The following is a 26,527-nucleotide window of genomic DNA, read 5'->3' as shown; positions in this document are numbered from 1 at the left end:
AGTACAGGCTGTAAGGTAATGTTAACTCTTGTTTCATATATATTTCTCTTTTTAGATTAGGTTCTTTGTTTGAAACTAGACATAAGTAATCAGATTTGATATTATTCTATTTTTAGATCTTTACTTCATCCAGAGTCCAAGGTACATTCCGAAGCTGGAGTGCATTATAGTCATTTGGTACCAAAAGGAATAGTGGAAGAGATGTTGTATCAAAAGAAGTTTCAAAAAATCAATGAGAAGCATGTGTCTTCTTTTATGAACAAGAACCAGCTTGATGCAACTCAAGTGCAAGACTCAGAGGTGTTTGAGAAGCTTGGTTCACCAGTACACATATTGAAGCAACATTCGTTGCTAAAGACAAAGAGGTACTCTTTAATCAACACAACAATATTTTCTTTGATCTTAAAGCTTTGCTTAAGTACGGAGTTCAGTTCTTTGAAATTAGTCAAGAAGAATGTGAAGGAGTTCTAAAATTTGTTTGAAACTAGATAAGTGTGAGATTTTAAAGAACAGAAAAATGGAGAGGGTTACTATCACTCTAATGAATAGGGCCTTACATACATCTATTACAAAAGATGATGCAAGATATTTCAGTGTTCAATCAGAGAATAACATTGCCGCTTAGATCTTGTGAGGTATCTTCTTTATCATTGAATATGACTGTGTATTACGTCGAAATAATTTAAACAGAAAACTTGTATTAAACATGAGCTTCTTCCTAATGACACAGGTGGATAAAGAAGACTTTGAAATTTTGCATTGGGTGTTTCATCAAACTACAATTCCATCACTGATTAGTGAGCAAAGAAATGGAAGGGCCCTTCATGTGCCTGGGTTCGGTGACTATAAAGTGGAATGGCACATGGCATGTGATTTGAAGACTCTAAAATGCATGTATAACATAAGCAAAGCTGCAAATGCAAAGAGTCCATGTCTATATTGCATGTCAAGTGCCAAGACTTTAGATCATGTACTATGGAACAAAGCTCCTGATAGGCATTTAAAAGATAAAGATTTCAAAGCAGTGCTTGATATTCCTCTATCTAGAGTGCACATATGCACATTGCATGCACTATGTAGAATTATAGAGAAGCTGGTGTATTTGTACATATGCCTTGCATGGACGTTACAGCCTAAAAAAGAATCTCTAAAAGCAATCAAAGCAATAGAAAAAGTGCTATCAGACATTGGCTTGCATGGGGGGGCATGTTAAAATTGAGGAGGATGACAAGCGGTCACAAATGGGCAGCAAAGTACCACGAAAACCATCAATAGGTCATGTGAAAGCTAAAAGATTTTTGTCATACTACCTCAAAGAGTATCGAGATTAAAACAAGTAAAAGATGTTTAATCGATGGAAAGATCTACATAATGTAGTCAAGGACATTGGAAATGAAGGTTCAATCCAAAATCGGAAGGCAGATGTGTGGATTTCACTTGACAAGATCTTTGCATTCATGGAGAAAAAGAGCTGGAGCAATAGTGAGATAAAATTATTTGAAAACATATTAGAGACTTGGAGGAAGGCATTCATTGCAGGATGGAGTGATCATGTAACTCATTACTTGGTAAGAACTTTTAAAACTACTGTGGGCAATCTCAGTACTATGAGACCAACTAATACATACATCTGATTTTTTCTTGTTGTCATTGATTGCAGCATATACTATATAATCATACACCATATTTTGCAAAGACATACGGTTCATTGTCAATATGGTCAACTCAAGGCATGGATAAGTACATTACATGGCAAGAACAGGTTACTTTAACCACACTAGACATGATGGAGACAAGAATCGAGCTAATAGTCTTTTAGAGTTACATCAATGGACTTACAAGAAATTGATTCACAAAGCAAAACAAAAAGACACATTCAAGTCCTCATCATTGACACGTGCAATACAATTGATTAATAAAGAAAAGTGACAATGCACTTGGAATCAGTCAACTGCTGCGAGAGAGCGCCATCAGTTGTTGTTTGTGACGTCGTTCAAGAGTCAAGGTTGGGAGAAGGTGGTCTAGATGAGGTGGCCTTGATCTTCTTCAGTGGTCTTTCTTCTTCATCTTCCTTTTCCTCTTCTTCCTCTTCTTCCTCTTCATCTGTCGGTCTTCATCTGTCGCGGGAGATCTATTTTTGGCATCTGCACTGTTGGAGGCAACAGTTCCGATCGGCTTTTTCTTGTCCTTATTAGATATCTTTTTCCATATGGATGCAATGTGTCTAGGTCTGTAATTCTCGCTACAATAGCATGCGCTGTATATGACAGGTAGTAGGGGCATCTTAGTGCTTGGCAACCATACCCCTTACCAAACACCTGTTACCAACCATACCCCTTACCAAACACCCGTAGTGCAAACTGTTTCTCGACAAGCACCACCTTCTCAGCATTTAAAGGCACTTCGTGTCCACCACAAAACCTGGATAGTACTTTGAATGCGAATAAAGAGAATTTTGCATTTCATTTTGAGAACTCCTTGTGAAATATAATGATCTGCGTATTAAAATTGTAATCATCATGACTCATGCCACTGTTTGTTGTTGTCAATTTTAAGCAAGTGTCATATATTGCACGTACCTTTTGATTATTCAAATGTCATATATTGAGCGAGAGCAACATCCTTTCGATGACCTGTTGACTTTGAAGTGGAAGCTCCGGATGATCTTCTTGAGCCTCCTGCTCTCTTCAGGAAATCATCATCATATACAAAAACCTGATACCAATGTTATATGTTTAATTCACACAATCGACAAAGTCCACGTAAATCAAATTCTTATAGTTTGAAAAATCTTTAACTCTATTACCTGTTGAGTTTCATCAGCCTCAAGCATGGATCTTGTCCACAAAGGGATCGTGGACTTACTATCTTCATGCACGCTTGGTGCCAAAAATTTACCCATATCTGCCAAATCAAGATGGTCGGCAATTACTGTAGCCTCCTCCTCAGAAGGCAATTGGGTTTCATATGTCCTAGCTTCATCGAACATCTTCTTTAATATCTCCTTGCCAGGCAGGTACTCGAAGTCCTAGACTGCAGAATCAGCTAGTAGATAATTGTCAACTCCTTCCTCTATCTAGCCCATGTCTCCTTCAATAAAATTTACTAAGGCAGCCAAGCAATAGTCTTCACAAATATTGAAATGTTGCATAATGTATGTTAATAATATATAATCAGCTTGGGCTACCATACTAAAGCTAGGCAAGGAAGGTAGTGACAACTCCCCCTGTTCATTCTCATCACAGAAGGTGATACATCAAAGGGGATAAGGGATGCATTAGCCTCAAAGGTTTTCTTTTCGGCCTCTGCCCTCTCCTCCTGTTGGTCTATAGCCACCTCTTCCTCAACCCCATCATCCTCGATTGGCACTTAAGTGCTTGCCAAAGTCAATGTCTCGGGATCTGAGTCCTCAATAAGAAGATGCAAAAAACAAAGAAAACCATAACTAAATTGCAGCAGGCGACACTTCTTTTAGTGTATTGGGAATTTCTTGTAAGATTCCTCCCTCTAGCTTTTGAGGTGTGCACGTGTAAGAACCTCCCTTTCTGATCTTATAATTATTCCCCTCTCTGAAATAAAAGAAATATCTTGTTTTACCCTGTTTTGGCCTAGAGAGAGAAAATGTCTAGAGAGAGGTAATTCAAAATTGAGATATTTTTGGATATAAAAATCCTCCTAGTGTCTAAAATGGTTTCCTCTAAAATAGAAATTCAAAAAGAACTTTCCAATGTGCAATTGGAGTTATTTGAAAAAAGGTAGAAACCTTAAAAAGTGGTCTACGCATGCATACAACACTGCCAAAAAACGATAATATTTTGGACACTTGACATGTTTCTTACAAAAATTAACATGAAAAAAAAGACTTCGTTTTGCTTACTTTTTGAGATTATAATTAAAAATCTAACAATAAGTTTTTAAAAAACATGCCAAAATAGAGACAATGTTTATTATTTCCATTTTCAATCCATTAAAAAAATGATACAACTGTAAAAGAAGCATTTTCTAAACATATATTTGTATAATTATATTACAAAAGCGTTATCTTGATATAATTATTAAAACCCTATTTTGGCTCTCAATGAGAGTAGTATTAAAATCCATTTTGAAGCTCTTGAGTATCACAATTTCTTAATTGATAATATTATATACCTTTTTTTAAAGAGTTCGTTACGTACATATGAATTTTAAAACATCATGAATAAGCTATTTAAAAGTTGTCTGATTTTGAAAAATAATTCCACACTCATTTTTAAAGAAGATGTGTCCTTGATGTGACAAAAAGGGTTAAATGGTAATTTTAGTTATTATTAAATGAGTTTAGAAAGTATGAAAAATGTCTCTTTAAGAAACAAAACTTTATACTTTCCAAAATACTTTTTTGTAAAATATCAGGTAGGGACTTAGGTTCGAATCCTACTGGTTACTACACATAGTAAGGATGTTTTAGCTATAACATTTGCGGCCAACTTAATGCTGAGTAAGAACTTCTCAGCTAACATTTGATGTTTTCCATCAACTTGATACAAAACATAAACTTTTATGAAAATTTGATATTTTGCATCAAGTTGATGTAAAACATTAACTTTATATTCAAAACATTAACTTTCTATGCAAAAGATCAACTTTTTCATTCTCATAATACTTGATGCTTTGTATCAACATTATACAAAACATCAACTTCCCACAAAACTTGATGTTTTACATCAACTTTGATGCAAAACATCAAGTTTTATGGAAAAGTTGATGGTTTGCATAAAATCGTGTAAAACATCAACTTTTTCATAAAACTTGATGTTTTGCATCAACTCGATGCAAAACATCAACTTTTCCACACAACTCAATGTTTTGCATTGATGCAAAACATCAACTTTTTCACACAACTTGATGTTTTTGCATCAAAGTTGATGCAAAACATCAACTCTACCATAAAACTTGATGTTTTGCATCAAGTTTCATATGCTTCGGAGAAGAAAGTTGGAGGATCGGAGATCGATTTTCACAAACGGCTTGTTTTAGCGATTCCGTTCTCAAAATGGCATGCTCAGACAACCTATTCCAAAAAATTTGAGTACCAACACGACTATGTTTCGATGCGATTTGCAGACGTCACAAAGCAACTTGCTGATGCATAAAGTTGCTTTGTGACGTCTGCAAATCGCATCGAAACAGTCATGTGCATCAGCAAGTCGCTTTGTGACGTCTGCAAATCGCATCAAAACATAGTCATGTTGGTACTCAAAATTTATGGAATAGGTCATTTGAATATGCTAACATGGACAGAATCGCTAAAAAAGTCCGTTTGTGAAAATCAACCTCCGATCCTCCAACTTTTTTCTCCGAAGCATCTGAAACTTAATGCAAAACATCAAGTTTTTGGTAGAGTTGATGTTCTGCATCAACTTTGATGCAAAACATTGAGTTGTGTGGAAAATTTGATGTTTTGCATCAACTTTGATGCAAAACATTGAGTTGTGTTAAAAAGTTGATGTTTTGCATCAACTTGATGCACAACATCGAGCTGTGTGGTGGAAAATTTGATGTTTTGCATCAACTTTGATGCAAAACATTGAGTTGTGTGTGGAAAAGTTGATGTTTTGCATCAACTTGATGCACAACATCGAGTTGTGTGGAAAATTTGATGTTTTGCATCAACTTGATGCAAAATATCAACTTTCAATCTAAAAGTTGATGTTTTGCATCGAGTTGATGCAAAACATTAAGTTTTATGAAAAAGTTGATGTTTTACATCGATTTTATGCAAAACATCAACTTTTCCACCATAAAACTTGATGTTTTGCATAGAAGTAAAGAAAAAATATACCTAGGATAAGGTGATATAGGTAGAACATAGGTTTACGGCTAAGGACATGAAAAACACATATGGTCGCAACCTTTGACTACAAATTTGAGAGGAGATCATTAAAAAAAATGCTTATCTATGTAACCATGTAACCTTTGTATCATAAATAATATCGCTACATAGTAGATGCCAAAAAATCATGATAACAGAAGAGCTAGATAAGATAATCCATGATGACCTGTAATCCATTGGTTTTAATCCAAATGTGCAAGGCTCCATTGATTTGGAATACCACAAGTCGATTGATTCGCCAATCCTAATTTTTGTTCTACAATTCAATTTTAAAGCTGAAGAACTATAAGCAAATACATGTGGTGCAACCATCTATGTCAAGGAGGGGGGTCCACGTGATCCTGGACTCTGCCATGTTTATGTGCAGTAGTATGCTCTCCAGCATAGGGGACCTTGAATCTACCGTCATCGTGAAAGCTCTAAGCTCTTCTCTACCAAAAGCCCTAAGCTCCTCTCTTCTCTCTTTGTACACAAAGACAATGTCATGAGAGCGAAGATTGCATCTCTCAGCATCCTTTGCATATCCTCTAAATAATTATAACCAAAGTTCATTCTACACTACCCATAGACATACCATCTTTCAACATCCTTCACATGCACTATAAATAATTATAACTAGAGCTCATTCCTACACTACTCTTAGATATACCATCACCTATGTTCATGATAACGGCTATCTAGATCAAACATCAACATATGCATACTATGAATTTTTGCCACCACCACATATGTACATGATATAGGCTACAATTTCTTCCCACCACCCTTATCCATATTGCATAACAAAAATTTCCTTCATGAAAACAAATGCCTATGTGGGTCGAAATTTACACCCATAGGCTATATGATGTCTGCATCTAAGATTGTCCTCCTGCTGAAAAAATATCTCTTTTAACATGCTTAGGTTTACCCAGAGCCTCCATAGTTACCATCTTCTACATATATATATGAATAAAAGTCTACCTTTGCACACCTATAATTTGACCTCTTTAAACTCTTAGCATTGGTTGTATATCATGCCCACTATATGCTTATAAATAATAGAGCAAATAATTATATCATGCAAACTGTCAAGGTAAGTATATACTAAAGGCTTTACTATTTGGGTCTAGAAATAGACGCAAAGATGTTTGTAGATTTTTTCATAAATTATGGATCTTATATTATTATGTATTCTAATATTTTTTGAGTGCTTATCAAATAATGTGCATATTTATGCATAGTGGTAGAATTTGTCCCAAAAAGTCCATTAAAAAAAGTGTCTTATACTCATGAAATTTATAAAATAATTTTTTATTTGAAAAAGATTGATATTTCTTTAAGTTATGTAGACTCCTATGTAATTTTGTAAGTCAAGTTTATTTTTATGTCACAAACAACAACAGTTTATAAATCTACGAAGGTCACACGTGTTTTCAATCTTTAAAAAAATAGCAAAGTTCATGTATTTTTTAAATTTATACATGGAATTCTAGATATGTTTTTAAAAAACTATGTTTTAAAGCCATTTTTGAGATTTCACACATTTTGGGTTTAGGTAACCCTCGTCAGTTACCTATTTGGCTCGCAATAGTGTTGTGTTCATTGTTTGCAATGAGTCGCATGTCCAGTGCAACCTAACATTTCCGTACAACATGTGGTGCCCATCAATCCGATAAATGCTGGCGCACCACCATATCATCCTCCCTATGGGCATGGGAGATCCAGAGGTACACCGGAGGTAACTTTCACTGTTTTTATCACCACAACTTTGAATGTCCGGTCTAGAACCGCCATCAAGGGGAATTACAACAAAATTACACGGAGGGGTCTACTTCTCAGGCTCAACAATTAATATGGTCCATATTGATCCTATTTTGGTGGAAGACAGTCCACCAATGGCTATACTGGGCAGTGACGCATTCATAGAAGCTAGCGAGCATGATTTTCCAAGGAAAAAGGACAAACCCACGGATTGGGTGGAGCAAAAGCATGTCCAGGACTAGATTGCCAAGTTAGTGCAAGAATCACAAAGGGCAGTCTGGAATGATTCACGAGTGTACTTGCCATTGAGCATTGTTCAATGGCAAGTACAACTTTGCAGTCTGGCAAGTAAGCAAGTACACTTGTCATTCTTGCTTCTGGAGGAAAGCCCAATGAAGGCCAATGTAAGAAGTAGTCGTGGATAGTGCTACGAGAAGAATCCTGTTGAAAAATAGGTAGAGGGAGAGGAGACACACACACAGGAGCAAACCCTAATGTATATTGCAAACCCTAACCATAGAGGGAAGCCATCTCCCATCTCACACAATGCATAAAGCCCAAATCCATAATACACACAACACACTATGAGTTGTGTCCACACACATCTAACCCTAGCTAATGTCCACGCACTATGACCAGCTGGACGAGGTCATTTATGTCTCACACATGTTCCTACCTAACATGCCAGCACATAGCATAGCTGGCTCACACTGACATCGAGCTTGAATCTCAACAGTCCCTCTCAAGCTCGTGATGTACTGCCATAGATGAAGATGTAGATGAGCTTGGGATATCAAGGCTCTCAACACTCCCCCTCAAGGCTCTCAACACTCCCCCTCAAGCTCATCCCATGTACTCCCAACATAGTACGGAAGTACTCAAACTTCTCCCTGCTAAGTGGCTTTGTAAAGATGTCTGCCACCTGCTCATCAGTCTTCACATACTGTAGATCAACCGTACCATCCAGCACTTTCTCTCTGACAAAGTGATAATGGACCTCTATGTGTTTGGTCCTCGCATGAAATACTGGATTCTTTGCCAACTGTATACTGCTCATGTTGTCACAATGAATGACAACTTTGCCATCAATAGGCTCAAGTACCATAATTGTATGGAATTCCTGACTTGCTTGAGGCCTAGACATGATGATATTTACCTTAAAATTCCAAGGACAGTGACTACTCGTATATACCGAGGGTATAACTGTAGCTCTTTACTGGCAGTATATCCGAGTAAATCTAAGACCTTGAAATTATAAGCAAAAATGCTATCCTAAGATGATGAATTCGAATGTGGTTGATATGATTTTAAAATTCTGGTTGAGAACTGATGAGTTGATTTGGATTCTGATTGAAAAATGATGATTCCTCAATTTTGGTTGAACCCAAATCTGCCAAGAGATTCTTTAACCATACTGCCTCACAAGTAGCAATGGCTGCACCCCTGTATTCAGCCTCTGTACTAGATAAAGCAACTATAGGTTGCTTCTTGCTACTCCAAGTCACCACGGCACTTCCAAGTGTAAAAGCATAACCACTAGTAGACCTCCTATCATATGAGCTACCTGCCCAATCAGCATCTGTGTAGCCATATATTCCAAGCTTTTACCACTCTCATAAAGTAGACCATAATGTGCAGTGGTCTTTACATATCTCATAATGCGTCTCACTGCATCCAAATGAGGTTTTCTGGGGCTCTGCATAAACTGGCTTACTAGCCCCATAGCATAACTCAAATCCGGGCGTGTGATAGTCATATAAATGAGACTACCAACCATCTTTCTGTACATAGATGGATCATCCAACTCCTCACCAAAATCAGCCCGCAACTTCATATTTTGCTCCAAAGGTATACTCATAGGCTTACACCCTGTCATGCCATATTTTGCCAACATATCCAATGCATATTGGCATTGTACTAACCATGTACCTGCATGGTCTTGGATCACTTCAATTCCAAGAAAGTATCTCAACTCACCCAAGTCTTTCATGTCAAATTGCCCACTCAATGCGACATGCATTACATCTGTACTATGATCACCTGTGATAATCAAGTCATCCACATAGATGACAAGTAAAACAATCCCATGATCTGTTTTCTTCACATAGAGTGAAGAATCTGCTATAGAAATCTGAAATCCAAGGGAGATAAGATATCTGCTCATCTTATCACTCCAAGCATGAGGTGCTTGCTTCAAACCATATAATGCCTTTTTCAATTTGCATACATGAGTGGGATATCTTGGGTGTACATAACCTTCTGGCTGTGCCATATACAGTTCCTCTTGTAGATCACCATTTAGAAATGCATTTTTGACATCCATTTGATGCATTTCCCAACCATTAGCTGCAGCCATAGCAATGACTGCTCTTATTGTTCCCATCTTTGCCACTGGACTGAATGTTTCATCATAGTCCAGACCTTGGGTTTGTGCATAACCCTTAGCTACCAATCTTGCTTTATGTCTTTCAATGGAACCATCATCAGACTTGCACTTCACTTTGTAAACCCATTTACAACCAATGACATTTTTGTCCTATGGTAATGCAACCAAGTCCCATGTGTCATTATGAACCAATGCGTCCATCTCAACATCCATTGCTTTCTCCCATACATGCTTTCCAATAGCTTCTGTATAGCATGTAGGTTCCACATGCTTCACCATAGATGTCATATATGCATAATGCATAGCAAAATCTCAATATGTCAATCTGTCAACTGGATATCTGACCCTTTGGGATCGCCGCAATGCATGCGGATCACTCTGAACACCTGTCACTCTAGCATGTGGTGGCACATATCTATCCTGCCTAGCACCAGGTGTGCGTAAAACAGGTATGCCAAGCTCCTCATCCAAACTCTCTAAACTCGATGACTCATAACCTGTAATTCCAATGCCTTCAACCTTCTTCTTTCCTTTATCCACAGCGCTACTCCCAGTGCTCACACTCTCATGCCTCAAACATCCTGACCATGGACGTACAGTACTACTCTCAGTTTCTGCTAGCCCAGACATAGTAGTAGAACTAGAACTTACTTGTGGCAAGTTCACATGCACATCAGCTTCAAGTGACTCAATGACACCCTCATCCTTTGCTTTGTACCAACTAGCAAGCTCATCAAACACCACATCTCGTGAGATAACCACTTGTCTAGTTTGTGGATTGTAACATTTGTATGCCTTTCGATCCTGTGCATATCCAACAAATACACACTTCTCTGCCTTAGGATCCAACTTCCTCCTTCTTTCATCAGGCACATGTACATAAGCTATGCATCCAAATACTTTGAGGTGTCCAATGTCTGGCCTATAACCTGTAAGTCGCATCTCTGGCGTACTTCCATGAATGGCTGCTGTAGGTGTTTTATTGAGTATATACACTGCAATAGCACAAGCTTCTGCCCAATAATAATCTGGCATGCTCTTTTCATTGAGCATTGCCCTGGCCACTTCACATATGACTCTATTCTTTCTCTCAGCCACACCATTTTGCTGAGGTGTATACCTGCAAGTCAATTGTCTTCTTATTCCATGCTTTCTCAAGAAATGCTCAAAAGCCTTTGACGTGTATTCACCACCTCCATTTGTCCTCAAACATTTAATCCAACAGCCATATTGCTTCTCTGCAAAAGCTTTGAAATCCATAAACTTTTCCAACACTTCACTTTTCTCTCTGAGAAAGTATATCCATGTCATCCTGCTAAAGTCATCAATGAATGTCACATAATATAAACTGCCTTTTGATAGATGGGTTTTGTGCAGGACCCCATACATCACTATGTACTATCTCAAGTGGCTTGCTACTCATATTTCCTTCTCTAGGAAACCGCAACCTTGCCTGCTTTCCAAACTGACAGGCTTCACAAACATGCATATTCCCATCATACTTGAATCTAGGCAATCCACTGACAATGCCTCTTGTCTGCATGTTCTTTAACCTTTGTATATTGATATGTCCAATCCTCTTATGCCACATATCAATGTCATGTACCACATTTCTGCTTTTAGAGAACATGGCTGATTTTAACTCAGGAATCCCAGCATCCAGCTTAAACAATCTGCCTTCCTTCTTTCCTTTAGCAATGACTCTACATCCATGTTTGAAGTCCTCAAACGAAGCAACCATGCTCGTTGAAATGAACCTGTAATCCCTGTTCCACCATTTGACCAACTGAGGCCAAGCTTTTTGTAATCGAAGGCACATACAATACATCTAACATAGATTTTGTTTGACCATTGTGCATAACCAATGGTACCCTTCCAACATGTGTAATGGCATGCTGAGTATCATCTCTTGTTTCCACATAGCCTTTCACATCCATTTCTGTTGTGAACTGTCCTGCCATCCACGACCATTACCACCACGACCACGTGATGTAAATCTCCCCCTGCCTCTAAATCCTCTCTGCGAATAGAAAGCCTGATTTCTGCCATTATCATCATGGCTAGTAGATGCATTCTGAAATGAATCACTGAGTTTGATTTCCTCAACAAGCAAGAGTGAAACCAACTCATCAAAGTCTGGTAAACCTGTACTCCGAACCGAGATAGATGTATCAAAAGATTTATATTCCTTGCCAAGACCACGCAAGGTAATATCCACCAAATCATCATCAGGCCTGGGGGCATTTATTGTTGCTAATGCATCTGCAAACTTCTTTATTTCTTGCACATAATCATAGATGCTCCTTCTATTCCGCTTCACATTATGTATCTGTTGTCGCACAACTGAGACTAACGAGCACTCGTGTCTGTATCAAACAACTTCACCAATGTATCCCATGCATCCTTGGGATTCTCAGCATCGTGTATGTGTATGAGCATAGCATCCGAAATACATATAGACAGATAATGCAACACTTTGAATGCTGACCATTGCTTATGAGCAATAACCTGCTTCTGCTGTGTAGGTTGTCTCGGGGTAGCTCCGGCTCTGGCTTAGCACCTATAATGAGATTCCAAAAACCTTTTCCCTTCAAAAAACTTTTGATCCTGTACTTCCATGCTTGGAAGTTCTTCCTATCGAGCTTTTCACCAACAATCTGTACTGGATTATCCGACATGTTTGCTCAATGCAAATACACCTTCCGCACAATTTCAAATTTGTAAATGAGCCTTCCTCAGCTCAACCACACTCCAATGAGTGTTCCAGATACTCCAAAGTAGCCAACAATCTTCAAATTTTATGTAGAAAATCAACCTGTATGCATCCAAAATGACCTGACTCACGCAGTCCGAGATACCCTGATTTGATGCGCCTTCCAAGGCTCCAAATTGCAATGTAGTGGTGTAATCAAGTATGGGTAACCTAAATTGACACCTAAACAACCTCAATGTTGAATATCAACACCATCCGACATGTGTACATATCAATTTTATCAAACCCCTTTCTCTGTTTTGGGAAAAACCAGTAAAACCAGTAGTAATTTTGCTCTAATTTCTTCAATCTTTGTCCAAATTGAGCAACCAGGCATTCATTAGCTTAGCAATGATATCCACTAACTCCAATTGTTTAAGACCAATGAGTAATTGTTCGATTAAACTCACTCTGTTTCTCTACAAACAACCAGTGGACATGCTTTTTAATCAGCTCATTCCCATCTCAATTAGGCATAATTGATCAATCCAATCATGTAGCCTCCTTCTCTAGTGTGTGTAGCAACCAATTGCTAAGTCAATTTTGAAATATGGCAAGCACCTGAGTTGAATTTGATCCTCCACTCAATCAAAATGTCAAAATATACTCTGTTTCTGCTGTCCAGAATGTGCCGCCTGCTGAGGGCTTTGGGAGTGTTCGAGTTGCTAATTGATGAGGTATACAAGTGCCCAACACACTTAGGTATGTGTGCAACCAATCAATGCTTTGATTTTTGCCAAAAACATGCTCTAAATTCATCAAATTTTGACCTCCTTTTCTCTGTTTTGTGAGAGCTCAAAAACCAAAATTTTTCACTCATTCAAATGCATGTAAATTGCTCCAAAATCAGTTTAAGGCTTGCATAGGAGTTGTCAATACATTCCTCCTTGTCAGATACATGTGTCTTTGTTGCCAGATTTACATGTATTTCCACCATACATCAGTGCTTCTAAGCTTTAATGGAAAGCTTCCAAAAAACCAGAATTTTTCTTTGCTTTGAGTTGCTCTAATTTGCTTTGTTTTTGCCTGAATCACCTGCAATCTGCTCAAGGATGTTTAGAAGACCTTACCCGATAGGCCAAGCTCTCAGATCTGATAGTCATCGGTGTGCTCCAAGGAGGCTCCAAGCTTCACAGCTTCTTCTCCCTCTTCTCTCACTCACTCATAAACCCTAATAGACAGCACAAGGCTCTGATACCATGTTGAAAAATAGGTAGAGGGAGAGGAGACACACACACAGGAGCAAACCCTAATGTATATTGCAAACCCTAACCATAGAGGGAAGCCATCTCCCATCTCACACAATGCATAAAGCCCAAATCCATAATACACACAACACACTATGAGTTGTGTCCACACACATCTAACCCTAGCTAATGTCCACACACTATGACTAGCTGGACGCGGTCATTTATGTCTCACACATGTTCCTACTACCTAACATGCCAGCACATAGCATAGCTGGCTCACACTGACATCGAGCTTGAATCTCAACAAATCCGACATCTGAGAGGAACTCACAAATGATGAAGAAGGCCGAAAAGTGCCAGTTTGCATAAGTTACGTGAAAGAAGTCCCCAATGGGACGATACTCTACCGAAGAGGCGAGAAGTTTTACACAAGCCACAAGAAGCGAGAAGCTTTAGTCAAATGAGGGAGCAGACCCCAATGACAATAAGTCCATCAAAGCATAAAGATATTGTTGAAAGATGGCAGCTTTTGAGTATGATCTTTGGGAAGATTTGAAGAAGCTCGATATGACACTCGATTAGCTCCTATGTCTGCTACCCAATTACCGTACACAGTTAATCCAAAAGCCTGTGGTGGGTGAAGACTACCTTTGCAAAGGTTCCAACCGTAATAGTGAGTGCCCAAGAAGACAAAGAGGACTAATCAACCTTTAAAGTCCATCCAACTACAGATTGGGATGAGGCATTTCCAAAAGTAATATTTCAGATACAGGGGAAGACCATCGAAGATGTGGTTCTTAATGGCAGATGTGGAGTAAATATTATCACAGATGAAACTTGTCACGAATTAGGCATCCTGGAGTGAGAATTGGAACCATCTCCCTTTCTCATCGGAATGGCACATCAACAAAGAGTGAAGCAACTTAGGTTAATCTAAAACTCTGAAATCCAAATAGCGGGATGTGAGTTCCAAGTAGCTTTTATTGTGTTCAAAATGGAAGGAGTTGTTGGATCTTACCCCCTACTGTTGGGCAGGCCATTGCTGAGACAAGCAAAGATTAAATATAACTGGGAAACCAATCATATTACAATCCAAAATTGGAAGAATAAAGTCCAAGTACAAGTGGCATCCCATGATATTTTACAACAATCTTTCCGCCCAGTTTGTGCGAAAGGATTAAACTAGCTTGAGAGAGTTGATGTGGATGAGGAGGAAGAAATCCTTAACCAAAATCTGAAGTTAGTATCACTCTTTGAAGTGTACATGGATAAAATTATTTCCCATTACAATCAAACTCTAGATATGGTCAATTCCCCAAACGTCCCAAAGCAATGTCCTTGGATGATGCAGGGGTACCACAAGAAGTTCAAGCTCTCATCACGGTAGAAGAAAATCATGAGAGAGACATGAAGCACATCCGTCGTGTCACACAGCAGATGAGCTGGAAGACATGAATCTGGGAGATGTGAAGGATCCAAAGATGGTGCGGGGGTCAGCAGTAAACTTGATGCAGAGTTTAAATAGAATCTCCAGCAATTATTAAAATCATATGTGGATGTATTTACTTGAAGTTATAAAGATATGAAGAGAGTTGATCCTCAATTTAATCAACATCTAATCAATCTTAATAAGGAGGATGTCATTCCAATCAAGCAACAATGGTACAGAATGAACCCTAATTATGCAAAGTAACTTAAGGAGGAAATTAATAAGCTTTTAAAAGTAGGGTTCATTCATCAAGTTGATAAAGTGACCTAGTTGTCACCAATAGTGATTGTACCAAAAAAGAATGGAAAGCTCCACATTTGTGTGGATTATCGGAAGCTCAATGTCGTAACTCAGACAAAACATTTTTCGCTTCCATTCATAGATTCAGTATTGGATGCTATATTAGGGCATGAAATGTATTCTTTCTTGGATGGCTTCAATGGATATAATCAAGTCCTGATGGCTCTGGATGATTGGGAGAAGTTAGATTTTGTCACAGAATGGGAAGCATTTGCTTCCAATGTGATGACATTTGGTCTTAAGAATGCTCCAATCACATTTCCATTAGGAACTCAATGGAGTCTTCTTGGGCCCTTTTATTTGGCAGTTTAAGGGAGTCAAACCTTTTCTCTTAAGAAGAAACGTTTTCTAATTAGAAGCTTCAAAACGGCTACTTTATTCGAATTTGAATTTTGGAGGGAAAATGGAATTTAAAATCTAGCGGATAAAACCATATCATGTAACATATCTATGGAAAGCTCTTGATGCGTAGATCACAGATCTATAATCTCCGCTCAAATCGGAGCTTGTATGTAGAAGTTATGGAGGTCCGAAAATTGTAAAATTGCCCCCTCCCCTTTTTGGGGGAAAAAGTGCACCCTTTGACTACTCTTACACCTCTCTTACAAACCATTGGTTTTTGCTTACATGGCGGGCTCCTATTTGTCAAAAAGTTAAACGTTTCCATAACCTCATGGCAAATTAAAGGGCCCAAAAAGACTCCATTGAGTTCCTAATGAATGAATGGTTCATGATATTTTCTATGATTGCTTAGTCATACTCACAAAAGTATTCTTAGATAATGTCAGTGTCTTCAACAAAATGGTGGAACATCTTCTGTTTTTGGCACTCTATCTGGAGAGGTGCCATGCAGATAGTTTAATGCTCAATCCGCCTTTATAGTAACCAACCGAATCCTGTTAGGGCACGTTAGTGTTAGTAGAGCAGAATTGTGGTGGATTCCAAGAACGTGGAAGTAATCAAAGCTTTAATGGGACCTAGCAATATCAAGGAATTTGGAAGATTTTTGGTCAGATTAAAAGGCATAATAGATGCTTGCGATATCTGGCAGATGTGGCTTATCCGATGTATCTTCTCACAAAGAATGATATTCCGTATGAATGGTCGGATGCTTGTCAGTAAGCTTTTTGATATTTGCAATTGATGTTGATAGTTGCTCCAATTTTTCAACCACTAGATTGGTCTAGACAAGTTCCATCTTTTTGTTGATGCATCATATGTGGTGATTGGAAGTGTGTGTGTATGCAAGAATCTGATTAATGGATGGTTCCAACTGGTTTATTATGCCAACCAGATGTTGTCTTGAGCAGAGAAGAATTACTCTAATATGGAGCAGGAAGCACTTGGAATGATCCATCACATGAGTAACAATATGTTTTACTCTGGAGTCTCATCAAGGTGTAAGTGATAGCCATTTTTCTAGAGAAGTAACAGGCAAGAAAATGTTTCAAAATAGATTATGGTGGCCTACAATGACAAAAGATACACGGAAATTTACTCGAGAGTGTGATGTTTGTAAGCAACTTGGCCAGTTAAGTGCAGTGGATCGGATGCCACACAATCCAGTGCTACCAATGGAACCTTTTCAGAAATGGGGTCTAGATTTTGTTGGACCATTTAAGTCTCTAGCTCAGCAAATAGGCAATAAATATATTCTAGTGGCTACAAATTATTGTACCAAATGGGTGAAAGCTAAAGCATTAAGAGTTAATAAAGCCAGTTCAGGTACTAAAATTTCTTTATGAAATGATCATGAATAGATTTAGGTGTCCAATTGAAGATAGTGATCAGGGTGGACATTTTCTTAATGAAAATTTAAGAAAGTAATTCAACAGCATTTGATCATTCATAAGAAATCTACACTATATTATCCACAGGCCAATGCTCAGGACAAAATCCTCCAATAAAATTTTATAGAGAACTTTAAAAAAAGTGGTCAGTGAGAACCAATGGATTGGGATCAAAAGTTTTCTTCTTCATTATGGGTGTTTTGGACGGCTTACAAGTCAGCACAACAATGGAGCCTCTAGAGGAGAAACCGTTGCAGAGCATCTGGACATCTTATGTCATCCACAGTGCTGGAGGAAACTAGTGATTGATCGAAACATAAAATTATGATTTTTTGATGTATCCGCTTTTATTATTTAATTCCAGAATGGGTCCACATCTAGACGGGACCATATTGAATATTTTCTAAACTCGACACCGGCACATTCAAATTAGTGACACTTGATGGTGTGAAACTACCAAAACCCATAAATTGTTTCCAATTAAAGCCTTATTTGGGACGGTTACCAGAAATGCCGACATTTGTTCCAATGTACATTGTTTCTATCATGCACATACATATCCACCATGTGTTCCGCTCCATGTTGCAATCATGCATTGATTTGTGCATTTCCAAATTGGGCTATTATTACCATAAAATGGGACAGCCTTTCTTTGACTTCGTTTCACTCATGTCGCTGCCCAGTTCTTTCAGATTTTGTGCATCTTCATTATTTTCATCATCCCATGAAATCGTGTGCAAATCTTTTGTCCATTCGGAATATCATTGCCATATTTTAACATTCTCCTTACTTGATTTTCATCTTTCGTTTACACTCTTCTATCATAGTTTATTTCGTTGTTCGCGCTTTCACTCCTTTCGTCGCCTTCTTCACTTTTATTGTATTCCATCACCTTCAGAATTCATTAGTAACAGCCTTGGTTGAGTTTGTGAAACTCGCTGCCATTCTTGATTTTAATTTGAATCTCAACCAAGTCTAGCTGCTGGAGAAGATGGGTCTTTTCCATTTTGTTTCGCTACCATACATGGAATCTACTTGGCCCAGCCGTTTTGGAGCAAATGCGGGAAGTGCAAAAAAATAGTATTATCAAAACAGCACAGAGCAGCATACCATTCATGTAGAATATGTTTCGCATATATTTAGGTTGACGTTGGAAGGGCCAGTGACATCCCACCAGCAAACTGAAGAAGATATGGAATTCTATTTTTTCGGCTCCAAGGGTGCACGAAAAGAACACAAACTTAACAATCACAAAGAGGTGCAGAAAAAATTACATTTCAGGTTCATTATTGAAATGATAATTTTAACCCACAAAGTCACATATTTATATGTCAAGAAGGACCATGGGCCTATATTTATATACGTCTATAAGAAAACTAGTTACTTGGGCAAGAATTTTATACCAGCAAATTGAACACAGAACTTAAGAGTATTGCATCCAATTGAAAGACCAAGATTGGTCTATATATACAACTTATGCATCAAGAAATTTTGCAAGGCATGCAGAGTTCCCATACAGCTGGCATGTGCCTTTAGATTCATACATAAAGACAAGAGGAATAAAAAGAATCAGGTACAAGAAGAAATTATTGCCTGCTTGCAAAAGGAGCTCAAGAGGACTAACAAAGAAAAGAATTTGGTGAAGGAACTATCCTTCTAGATCCAGTTGCAACACATAGGAGCACTAGCTCAAGAGCTCAAGAGGACTAACAAAGAAAAGAATTTGGTGAAGGAACTATCCTTCTAGATCCAGTTGCAACACATAGGAGCACTAGCCCAATTTTCTTTCTGGATACTATTGAATAAATTAATCCAAAAATGATGCAAGCTGCTTGCAAATACATCTCACATTATGTAGAAAAGACAATAGATCTTCAGCATGGAGTGGAATTAACAAAGGCAAAGCTACATCAAGCAAAAGAAGATCTGCAAAACATGTCTATGGGTCAACAAAGAGTTGAAACTCTGAAGGCAGAGCAAGCACATTTTAGAAATATAACTAAGCTCTAGGCTGAGAAATTATCATAGGAAAAGCAAGATAAAATGCAAATGTAATAGCAAATCCGAGACTTACAACAAAAACATATAAATGCTGAGCTACAAAGCCAACATCGGTTAAGCCATCATATTTTTGTGATGCAACAACATGAGGCCCAAGAAAAAGTAGATCAGGCAACTTTGCAAGTGCTCCAAAGTAGTGTCACCGCTCTCAAGAAGGTAGATGATGCAGAGATATATAAATTGTCGAAGTGAAGTGGACACTTATGAAGCTTGAATCCAGGAGCTTATGGTGGATAGCCTATATGCCAAATACATGAAGAATTTAAAAATATTATTCATGAATAGTGTACCCGAATGACCTTCGATAATGACCAAATGACAAATGAATCCGACGCATGCGGTTCTAGAGGAGTGGACTATTTGGACCTATTGGTTCTATTCAACAGCAGCTAGCCAAATAGAATACACAAAAATACTAGGGCCAATCTTCAAGTAATCCTAAAGGTAAGGGCGAGCAGGCATGTCCATCTAAATATCCAGCTTTTAGTCACAACTGTGCGAATGCAGTATATTTTGATTTAGGAGCAAGCTCGAGCATTTCACCACAATGTAGAGCAATTTAAAATGAGGTTGAAGCTTTGAAACTGGCAAATCAGTAGTAGTTGGAAGAGTGTAATCCTTAGTTAGAAGATGAAAAGGCACATGATTTAGCCAGAATAAATAAACAACGGGAAAAAGTTGCTTCTACAGAGCTTAAAGATACAATGAAGAAGCTAGAAGCATATCAAGACCTTCAAAGACTTTAGAATGATCATTAAGAATATGTCAAAGAAAGTGAAGACAAGACAGGTGAGCTTGAAAATGCAGTGCAAGTTCTAGAGAGGGAGATGGAGCGATGGGTAGTATGTATAATGGAAGCAGTGGAGACATTGCGCTCACACAATTTCCCCTCCCCTCCAATTGGCACATAGTGCCGAATATCATGACACACTTCAGCAAGGGTGTGCCGCCACTGAACTAGCAACCTCCATAGGATCATCAACAAGCTACACCGAATTGACAATAAAGTGAGCACCCAAGAAGATACAAAGAACTGGAACATAACGGTCAATCTTCTAGAGGTTTGAGTCGAGCACAAAGACGAGGTGCCATTACCTGGACCATCAAGCCTTATTATACTTGGTGAACAAGCCTTGCACCATGGGAAGAATGACATGCTGGTTATTACTACTATTGTAATTCGACTTCACGGTCACGGCGGGTAAGAAAGGGAACATAGCATGTGTGGCCGGTCATATGTCAAGAATTCCAAATGGGGAACCGGAAACTGGTGTTGATGATGACCTACCAGATGCTTGTTTGTTCAAACTAGACATGGTGCCCGAATGGAGCGAAGAAATATTAGATTATCTAGCTTATGGTTTTCTGCAAGAATGACCCTTGAACAAAGATAAAATGTGTCAGCTTGTTAAGCCGGCTACACCTTATCAATTAATTACTGGAGAACTATACAAGCTAGGTAAGGACAATGTCTTAAGGAGATGTGTGCGGGAAGACGAATTTGTCATAATATTAGATGAAGCACACTCAGGGATAGCTCGAGGACATTTTGTTGGGAAAATTGCAACTCGCAAGGTGCTTCAATAGGACTATGGTGGCCTACATTATTCGGGGATGCCATGGAGTTTGTTAAAAGGTGCGAAGAGTGTCAGCGATTTGCTATTCCACAACAAAGGGATAGGATGCCACTTACCCCCGTTATTGTAAGACAACCTTTTGAGAAATGGGGAATTAATTTTTTTGGACCTATTAGTCTTTCTATGCATCCACATCACAAGCCCGATATGTGATTGTGGCAACCCACAGACTATTTCACGAAATGGGCAGAGGCCAGAGTCTCTAAGCGAGCTGATGCACGAACAACAACTAAGTTCTTGTATGAACAAATCATTTTGAGATTCAGCTGCCCATTAGAATTAGTCAGTGATCGTGGTTCACACTTCATTAATGAGGTGATTGATAACTTACTTGCTGGATTCCTTGTAGTCCCACCGAAAGTCGTCCCCTTATTATCCATAGGCTAATGGTCAAGCGAAGAGTACAAACAAGATTTTGTGTACTATCTTGACAAAAACATTAGAAGCAAGTCGAACGGATTGGAAACATAAGCTAACTGCAGCTCTATGGGCATATCAAACACCATATAAGGTAGCAAGACGGGATATACTCCCTTCCATTTAGCTTATGGTGTTGAGGCGGTAATGCCTATGGAGTACCTAGTTCCAAGACTGCGAATTGTGGTGCAAGAATGATTGATTATTGAGAATGCATTAGCCAAAAGGTTGGTTGATTTTAGAGAAACTTGATGAAACCCGACTAATTGCATCACATGGTCTTGTGGTCGAAAAATTATGAAGAAAGCGTTGTTTTGATAATAACTTGAAACAAAACGAACTAGAAACAGGGGACCTCATCCTCATGTATGGTGTGGAAAGCACCAGAAAAAAGAAACTCAAGTACAGAGAATTAGGACCTTTCTAAGTGCCTGAAATCACACCTCAAGGGTCAATTAAAATTGAAACAATTGAGGGCATACAAATGGAGGGTTACATCAATGGAAGCAAGCTTTAAAAATATTATGGACCACTGACCCAAGAAATGCTCATGCAAGAGCATATTTTAAAACAACGGAAGGAGCCAGTAAAAGAAAAAATTATACAAGCTTAGGGAGAAGCTAAGGCAAGAGAGGCCAAAGCCAAATAGATACTCCAAAAGAGAGTATTGCATGTGAACATGGCTTCACTAACCCTCCTTGATGAGGATGAACTAGACATTGAGCCAGCACAACTTAGGGTGAAAGTCTCTACGACTAAAAGTCATGCGACGAGCATTGCATAATAGATACGGGATCAAGTCATAATATGATCTCTTATAAGACATGGGTAGCTCTAGACAAACCACACCTTAAGGCCACCAATGCACAAGTACGGAGTGTGCACTTATCAACTACAAAAGCTGAGGGATGTCTAAGTGTTAATGTTTCCATCAGAAATAATCCCTTAGTTGGAAAGGTGTTTGTTATGTCTGCAGGATCTATGGAGGAAGAAATGATCCTGGGGACGATCTTGGATTTGCACCAGTAATTGTAATATTCAATGCGAAAAGAGGACGGCACAACTGGACGAGGGCAACAATGTCATTACTGTGCCCTTATGGAGCCCAATAAACAGGGAGAAGCAGGCTATGATTGATGGTATGGAAACACCAAGGGCGATAACAGCAGCTCACGTACCAGAGAAGACATCAACCCCACAATCCATACACACAAAAAACAGCCAAAGTCACTAGGTACTCAGCAGTAAGGAATCATGGAAAAAAGTTCAAATTACAGACAAGGGACAGAGATGGCCTTCAAATGTTAGCCCCGCCGACAGTGTTCCAAACAAAGCCGTAATCCACAAGGCACTCATAAGCAATGGATTCGAAGGGATTTGCTAAAGGGCTTGATACAACAATATGGGTGCCAAAATTCCACCCAAAATCCATTGTTACCTTCAAAAACAAAGAAAGGGTCAGTAAGAGCAACCAAAGCCAATTCCCTGCTAAAACGAATTCTAGGAAAGCACAAACATTGGTGTGGAGAAAGAAGCCAATTCAACAGGATGAACTAAAGATAGCAATACCGCCAATTGCACCTACCAAAATAGAGGAGCTAGGCAATATTATTGAGAAGAAAAATTGCAACAAATGGAGACAAAGACAAATCCCAATCAACAAGTTCAGTAGAGACACTCTTTAGTTGGATAGAAGGAAAGATCAAGCACTCTCACACTCACAGAGTTAAAATGATTGCAACAAAAATGCCCAGAAGTGCCAAAGTACCACCTTGTTTTCCATGGCAATAAACAAAAAGGAAGTACACAAAGGTATCCATTACTCAAAAGTGGATATAAGGTAAAAACAGTTTAAAATGAAACATGATCATTCACTTCATTCAACCAACTTTTGATTGCATAATCGAGTGTTTGAGCATGAAAGGAATATAGGGTATCAACCTTAAATGCACTCTATACAAAACAGTTCACGCCATGAAACAGTCCAAACAATTCGTAAACCGCCTTCCTACTTCACGGCATGAAACGGTCACCTTTCCTTTGGCCAATAATGGAATGCCATGTGGCATACTTCATTAAGGTAGCCGCCTAGTCCGACGGTCGCGCCATGAAATCAAATTCTTTTCTTTTTTGTGCATCTGCGTTTGTGATTTTTCATCATCGTGTGACATCCCCAAGCATTGCATCTCCCCGCACTCGATTTCCAACTGATCGTCTACCTGCGTAATCGACATCTTCGAGTTGAGGTGGGAGCTTGTGCTATGCCTTTGTGTCTTTTTTGATTTTTCATTTCTTTCCTTCTTTTACATAATCAAATTGCATGTAGGATTGAATAATTCAAGAACCTGAGTGTGATTGACTACATGCGCATGTTACTTCCCTTGTCTGCACAAACCTACACTCTCATGGTTTCACGAAACCTTGCAATCACAATGTAACTCGTCAGAAATAAAATAGAACTGGGTGCGTGCACATGCTATCTCACAAGTTTTCGCACCCTACATTCGCACGGTTCTAACCGTTTCACAAATTGTGTGATTACTGCATGCGGCGCATGTTTGATCCTTTGTTCCACACACAAGACATAAACCTACACTCACCAAGTAACTCTTAAAAAATTGTCCAAAAAAAAAATACAAAAAATCTGGGTATCCTACACTTTCACGGTTTCAAACTCTCATGGGTTTCGTACCCTGCACTTTCATGGTTTAAAACTGTCTCGGAGGTTTTGTACCCTGCACTTTCACACATCCAACCCATCTCACGGTTTTAGCCCGTTTCTCGATTTTACCCATTTCAAGGCTTCAACCTATCTCACGGTTTTAACCAACCAAGAAATCAACCCATCACATGGTTTTAACCAACCAGGAATTCAACCCATCACACAGTTTTAACCCTGCACTTTCACGACTTTAACCTATCTCACAGAATAACTGTTTCACGGCTTTAACCTATCTCATGGAATAACTGTTTCACGGGTTTAACTGTTTCACAATTTTAACCCATCTCACGGGTTTCATACCCTGCCATCTCATGGTGCATAAAGCTACACTCTCGCGGTGTGCACCTTCTCGCCTACAAACTCATACCTTCTTATTTGCTCACATCACTAACACACTTCTCATCAAATATAACCCTTACACACAGGTCCACAAAAAAGAAGAAGAAGAAGAAGACAAAGAGGCACAAACACATGCTCTCACTAGTCGTAGGACTGACCTTCTGCTCATTCTTACAGATGTCGACCTCAGCTACTTCTGAACCAAAAGCCGAGGAGACTCTAGCAGTAACACAAGCCAGTGCAACTGGGTCACCAATTAGCAGGAAGAAAAGACCCACAAGAGGCCCAAAATTAAGCTATTTGGGTCAGTATGCATAGGCATTCCATGGATTGATCATAAAGCAAGGAAGTCCAAACTACCTATGGGAAGATAACTCTGCAGTACCACAGCCCAGAGTGTTTGCAGATCTTGGAGGAATCAGAAGTCAAAGACAAACTAGAGAAAGTCAACCTAGGACGAATGGCAGAATGTCTCCCCCGGACCATCAATACAGAATTGTGTGCGGAGTACCTCAAGTCTTATGACAAGGCCACTAAGAGAGGAAATGTGACCAAAGCAGATGGAAACTGCGAGAAGATGCCCCTGAACGCCATGCTAAAGAAAAGCTCTTACAACTCCAATGGGGCTGAATATGATAATATCAGAGATGAGGTGACAAAGAAAGCTTGTAGAGCCATGTCCCTCATAATGCAAGTGAAACCAGTGGATAGGTACAACAGGGTTCCCCTTAACAGAATCGCCAAACTACATGAAGAAAAAGAAGATTATTAGGCATGGTACATTCATAGGGAAATGGAAAACTATCTAAAGGCACACCATTCAAAGTTCTGCAATCCGTACTTAATGACAAAGGTGTTGAATCATGTAGCACTATTGCGTCTTCTAGGTCTAGAACAAGAAGAACAGATGCAGCAAGCAGCACAACTAGAACCACCATTGCTTATCTCTGGAGAGCTGTTAGAAGGACAAGCATTATTGAAGAACACCAAGGAAATCATGAAGGAACTCAAGAAAAGTAGGAGGAAGAAAACCGACAGGAAGATGCGAGGAATAATGCATGGTGTCATGGAGGAATAATGCATGGTGTCATGGAGGAATCACAGCAACTAGAAGCAGAGCTAACCCAGGAGATAGCATCTTATCAGGAATTACTGGAGCAACGGGAAGCAAAAAGCTTAAGTTTATCGGAAACTCTGATTAGCACAACAACATAAACACATCAACAAACCCCACCTCTCCTAGCCCAACACAGATTATTTTCGAAACCTTTCCCCTCTTCGGAATTCCACCATATCAGATACACTTGCATCCGTTGAGTTGGGTACAAAGAGAGCACAAAATAAGAAAAGTTGCAAGAAGAAGGGCACAAAAGCCAAGAAGAGGCAACCTCATTACAGGTAGAAATCCCCGAAGTATGACTGGATATAGGGAAGAGAAAGAGAAGTGAGGAGGCAACCAGCCCCCCCAGCAAACCGCAATGACTGGTGGATGATGTAGAGAGAATTCCATAAAAGTCTTTTCTACATAACCTGGATTATGAGAAGTTCCTCAACGAGATTGTAGAGGGCCTAGATAGTCTCTTACTATTACCACACTCCAAATTGGAAGGAACGGCTAGAGCTTCTATTTGGCAACAAGAGCAGATGGTGTGGCGATGCCATCTTTTAACCACACATGCTTCAAACAAAAATACAACACTATGGAAACAAGTCCAGGATGCCACCAACCAAGTTCAGATGCTCCAGGAGCATTTAATAGTAGCAGAAGCAACCCACCGAGATGTGATCTTAAAAAGCTTAAAGGCTACCAAGGAGCAAGAAGTAAGGTA

The 26,527-nt window shown here is 39.0% G+C and overlaps 1 pseudogene; it reads left to right on the top strand.

Moving 5' to 3' along the window:
• The first annotated feature begins 541 nt into the window (after positions 1–541).
• On the top strand, positions 542–25,470 carry LOC147631667 (uncharacterized; annotated as a pseudogene).
• Positions 25,471–26,527: the final 1,057 nt, after the last annotated feature.

Source organism: Cibotium barometz, chromosome 14, assembly GCF_041138505.1.
Source record: "Cibotium barometz isolate CiBa-2024 chromosome 14, ASM4113850v1, whole genome shotgun sequence".
In the NCBI taxonomy this organism is placed as follows: Eukaryota; Viridiplantae; Streptophyta; class Polypodiopsida; order Cyatheales; family Cibotiaceae; genus Cibotium; species Cibotium barometz.
The sequence above is the reverse complement of the archived record's forward strand: the minus strand, read 5'-3'. Positions and strand labels throughout refer to the sequence as shown.